This window comes from Lissotriton helveticus, chromosome 1_1 (genome assembly GCF_964261635.1).
Source record: "Lissotriton helveticus chromosome 1_1, aLisHel1.1, whole genome shotgun sequence".
Lineage (NCBI taxonomy): Eukaryota > Metazoa > Chordata > Amphibia > Caudata > Salamandridae > Lissotriton > Lissotriton helveticus.
The window spans coordinates 166784533-166790045 of NC_136057.1; the positions used below are offsets into that span (position 1 = coordinate 166784533).

General features: G+C 42.7%; 1 long non-coding RNA gene across 1 annotated transcript; it reads left to right on the forward strand.

Annotated features, from left to right (window-relative positions):
- The first annotated feature begins 3199 nt into the window (after positions 1 to 3199).
- Positions 3200 to 4869, forward strand: LOC144768416 (uncharacterized). Its single transcript, XR_013598540.1, has 6 exons — positions 3200 to 3310; positions 3442 to 3496; positions 3586 to 3652; positions 3791 to 3913; positions 4227 to 4292; positions 4467 to 4869. It is a non-coding gene; the product is annotated as an uncharacterized LOC144768416 (long non-coding RNA).
- The last annotated feature ends 644 nt before the right edge of the window (positions 4870 to 5513 follow it).

A 5513-nucleotide genomic window follows, 5' to 3' on the forward strand; every position in this document is an offset into this window, starting at 1 on the left:
TGAAAAGTGACGCATCGCTGCGTGAAAACAGCGATGCGTCACTTTTCACTGCGCACTCCTTGCGACACCAATGATGCGTCATATTTACAGTATGACGCATCATGTCACAAGGAGTTACAGATACGTCAGTATTTCTGACGTATCTGTATGGCGCAAAAGTGACGCATTGCTGGAGTGTGTCACAAAAGTGACGCAACTCCAGCAATGTGTCCTTTCCAAGCCCCATGTGAAAGGACCTGCGTCAGTCTTATGCCTGCTGTGAGGCAGGCGTAAGAATTTGACGCATTTGTGTCCTAGAAGTGGTTCCGTGAAATCTTATAGATTTCACTGCGTCACTTCTATGACTCTTTCTTGTGTCAAAACGCCCCCCCCTGCATACATTATACCTGGCGTAGGTATAATGTGGCGCAGGGGTTTACAAAGTGACGCATCTACCGACATGTGTCACTTTGTAAATATGGTGCAACAAGGCACATTTTTTACGCTGCAGGTGCGTCACAAAAAGTGACGCTCCGGCGACGTAAAAGTGACGCACGGCCTCATAAATGAGGCCCTAAATATATTTCATGTTTATTTTTTAAGCCTAAACACATTTGTCTGCCTCCACCCCACAGCCCGGGCTACATCGTATTCCGTATTTGAGATTGTGTTTCATTGTCTAATTATTTCCTATATCCACAGTCCTCCAGTTGTGCGTGGATTTAATGAACTAATGAGTATATGGTTGTTTAGCTGTGTTAATAACAGATGATTGCACCCGCAACTGCCTGGTACTTAATTGTAAAAATGACTGCATTATGGAGTGGCGAAATTATGGTAAATATCTAGTAATTTGCATAAACAAAGTGTGAATAAGACTGCAGTTAGTTGGCAGTTTGTCATTAAACAAGAAAATGATGAAGTAGCATTAACAGTAATTAAATCTGAAAATGGCGCTGTCCTAATTACCGTAATTAGCAATGCATTGGTGGTCATTCATCAACAAACACGTGTTAAGGTACAATTTTAGCGGCTGCAATCTAGATTTCCTGTTTCAGCCGCCAGCACAGGATGTGCGCTCACAAGGAACTTGAGAGCGCGACTAAATCGCGCGTTGTCCTTGACATCACTGAGTACAATCATTGGCGAACCGTTGGAAACTATTGGCTTTGCCAATGATTTTTAGCCACTCTCCACACCATCAGGGCTTAAAAATGTTTAAACAAAAAAAAACTCTGATGTGAGCAGTGCATCATTCTGTGAGTGTGTGTACCACACATGCATTTATTTATTTATTTATTTATTTATGGCATTTATAGAGAGCGCTGTTACCCATGGGTGTCCTGGCACTATGTGAAATCTCTCCGGAGGGACCGAGCTGGGCAGATACCTGGTCCACTATACTGAAAACAACCAGGTTTTTAAGTTCTTTCGAAAGATGAAAAGTTTTGAAATAGCTCTGAGCTGAAGGGGAAGTTTATTCCATGCTTTGGCTGCATTTGCCACAAAGCTTTTACCACCCCAGGAGGCCTTTCTGACAAATGGGACATGCACCAATTTGGCATGTGATGATCGTAACAATCTGCTTGGTGTATACCAATAAAGGTGTTCTTTTAGATAGGCCGACCCTGCTCCGTAGAGGGCCTTGTGTACTAAACACATTGCCTTGAACATGGTGCGCTTCCTGAGTGGCAGCCAGTGTAATTTTCGTATCTCATCCGCTGTTGGCGCATATTTAGGAATGCCCAACAGCAGTCTGGCAGCTGCATTCTGTAAAAGTTGTAACTTCCGCATTGCACCTTCCTGAATGGTAAAATACAGACTATTACAGTAATCCAGCCTCGACATGGTGAGAGCTGTAATCACTGTTTTACGACAATCGGACGGGAGCAAAGGCAGAATTTGCTTACATGACCTCAGGGCATAGGACGTGGCAGAGGTCACAGAGTTAACCTGGTCTTTGAAATTGAGCTTCTGATCTATCCATACCCCTAGATTGTTTACTTTCTTGATAGGTACGGGAAGAGGACCCAGAGTATCAGGCCACCAATCTGGCGTCCAGAAATTGGCATCATTCTCAAAGCATACCACCTCCGTCTTGTTAGACGGCATACGGCATAATTTGTCCTTGCGATCTCATTTACGTAGGTCAAACCCAGCAGCGTGTGAAAGTTAGGTTCCTCGCACACTGCAGCCGCATTAGATGCAAGGTGTCTGGGGCTCCCCTAGTCGAACACTGCGAAAAATTAAACCACATGCCTGAAACATTGAAATGGGTGGTTTTGGAACAAGTGACACTAGGTCCAAAGGGCGGTGATCTATCCAGTATTCTCAATGTTAGAGAGTTGAAGTGGATTCATATTTTCAATTCTGTAGTTGAAGGCCTAAACAAATCTGAAAGTAGCTTTGTACAGCTGGCTAACCTTTAAATTTGTAGACAGAGCAACTTGCATGAACGGTCTACATGCCCTGTGAGGAAAATGCACTACTCATGGAGTTGCACGGGTGCTGGATTATCAAAACACAATAAGAGGTATGGGTTACACTATCCTGTGAGATATGTGCACCCTGCCCATAATGATAATATGGGAACACTGTATTGCCAACTAGGAAGATGGTATGATTTAAGATATCCCGGCAGATTAATGCATCAATGCTTGTATATATAACTTGTATACGTATCAATCCTTTCGTAATATTGTGCGAACCTGGCCACTTTGTTCAGTAGGACGACAAGAGTTAAAATAACTCCCTTCATCAGCATCTATGTGCCTCTGATAATAATCACACGTCTGTATTAATGATTGGTCCCCACACTGCATTGCCAATTAAGAACACGGTTTGATTTCAAACATCAGGGGAGATGAGTTTGAACCTTGCCACTCTGTGCAGTAGGACAACAAGAGTCAAAATAACTCCTTTCATTTGTGTCCATGTGCCTCTGTTAATATTCACAAGTCTGTACTAATGATTCATCCCAAACTTGATAGACAAGTAATGTCCATTTAAGGTTTCTCTACACACCCTTAATATACATTTTTTCAGGTTTTTTGAACCGATCCGAACAATTTCCATTCTCGGAAAATAATAATTTTGGTACTCAAATAGCCTTCCAACACTAAGCTATTTTTCTGAACTGGGTGTTTACCTAACTGATTTCTAATATACGAACGGCCGGGTTATAGTCGGTTTACTACCTCCATGGAGGCTCCGGCGTTTTGCTCCACCCCCGACAACCAAGCAGGAAGTGTACGAGGCCCCGCATTTGTGGCAGAGACGGTAACGCGTCAAGCTGCGGCAATACATTCCGGTCTAACAAGGAACTCCGTAGGTAAGCGCTTGTCCTCTACTTTTGGGTTTAGGACGCGAGATGACAGAATAATCCTGTTTTGGACGCGGTAGATTAATATATTCATGTCTGGGTTGAACACTCTAACCCAACAATTTTTCGTCATTTTACAGAGAGTCAAACCTGCCACTAGATGGTTTCAGTCTGCCTCATACTAAAGCATCTGAGGTAAGCCCTGCGTAATAACTGTGCTGACTCTAACGTAATTAGGTTAAAATACAGGCTTTGAGTGAAATGCACTTTCTCTTTAATTAAAGGCAGAAAAAAATCCGAAATAATTAAATGTGCTGTGGCGATACGTCCCCCGAACTCCTGCTCTAAGAGGTATGTCCTTGATGGATTCTAGAGTGAGTCATCCACACATTTGTTTAAGGCACTATAATGATAGCGCTATGTTTTTTACTATGTGTTCAAGGCCCTCTAGCGATAGCGCCATGTTCCTACTTTGTTCCCCTGACCCAGGTGATTTCTTGACCTGCACGAATCAACAAGTATTAATCAGATATTTCCCTGATGGCACAGAGAGACGTTATACACTGCCCACGGAATTTACGTGTCCCTAAGCACCACACCAGTGCACGGGAGGTATGTCTTTCTTGTTGCCCTACAAACTCGAATGGCTGAATATAAACAATAAAAGATCAATCATGTATTCCTCTGTTCTGCAAACTAATTCTCGAGACGTGTGCCGCATGATTTCCAATTACCAGTTGGGCACTAATCCTGCATAATGGGTTTGATTGTTTCCTGTATCTGTATCTGATTAAAATCCAGCAATAAGCTGCCCATAGGTGTTTTGGCACTTTTCAACCAATTCCAAATAACCGATAGGAGATAGAATGAGCTGTGATCTTTATAATAATTAGAGATGACCAATGTCTCTCCTTGTAATTTTCAGTTACAACTCTGTAAGTGGCCCGTGAAACATCATCCACGAAGGTTTTTGCTCCTCCCACCTGGATAGGTGAGCTAGAAACAAATCTATGTATTTGAAACATAATTCCTTACTATGTGTCTTGTTTCTTTTGTAATTGCAACAACACGCTTTTAACTGATTTATTTTTCTCAAAATCCGCCTTCCTTGAATTCATTAACAGGATAGGTGTGTGTTAATTGACTTCTTTTTAACTGCCCCTAGGAGGTCGCCCACCCACAACTGTTCTGTCCTGAAGAAGACCCGTTCTGTAAGGATCACTTTTCCTACATATATTTTGGGTCGAAACGTAGACTATGCGTTAATTACCAACTCCTACCCCAAGCAAGACTTTCGCAGCTACAGTGGAGTTTGGATGTCTGCATTAGTTTGTTTTTGGACTCTCTATGAGCCTTATGTTGTGACCTTTGGCAAAAGGAACCACAGTTATTTGTCTTTTGAATTGTGAATAATACTTGTCACGGAATGATTTAGAATATTCCTTTATCCACCCCATCTTTGACACCTCCCTCACTTCACCCCCTCCCTGTTGTGAATGTGGGCACATATACAATTTTGCTACTTATATATAGAAATGTTTTATGTGTTCTAACCAATGAGAGGTAATATGTGCAAATCTGAATTAAATTTTTGTACATTAAATAATTTTGTTTCTTGAAATAATTGAATAATTTTCTATCAAATCACATTTGTTCCTTGTCTGGGACCCTTTCCTTTGTACAGAATTTAACTTTAGGCAGTTCTGGGCCATCCAAGTCCCCACTGCGTTAATGCAATTGTTGAGTCGGATTGGTGTGCTTTTAGACTCCGCAGGAAGGAGAGACACCACTATTTGGGTATCGTCAGCGTAGCTAGTAAGGCTGAACCCAAAGGACTGAATAAGGGGTGCGAGGGAGGACACATAAATATTAAAAAGTGTCGGGCTCAGTGAGGACCCCTGAGGGACCCCACATGGTAATGAAAACGGAGAAGATGCAAATTCTCCCAACGCCATCTGCTGGGTCCGATTAGACAGAAATGATTTTAAGAGTCTCCAGGCCGCGCCCTGGATCCCGATCTCCTGCAGCCGATCCATCAACAGTACGTGATGGACTGTGTCGAATGCTGCAGAAAGATCTAACAGGATCAGGACCGCTTTACCGCCTAGATCCAGAATAGTACTTATTTCTTCTGTTGATTTCACGAGGGCAGCTTCCGTGCTATGGCCCCCTCGAAAGCCGTATTGTGTGTGGTCCAGTGCTTGAGAGGACT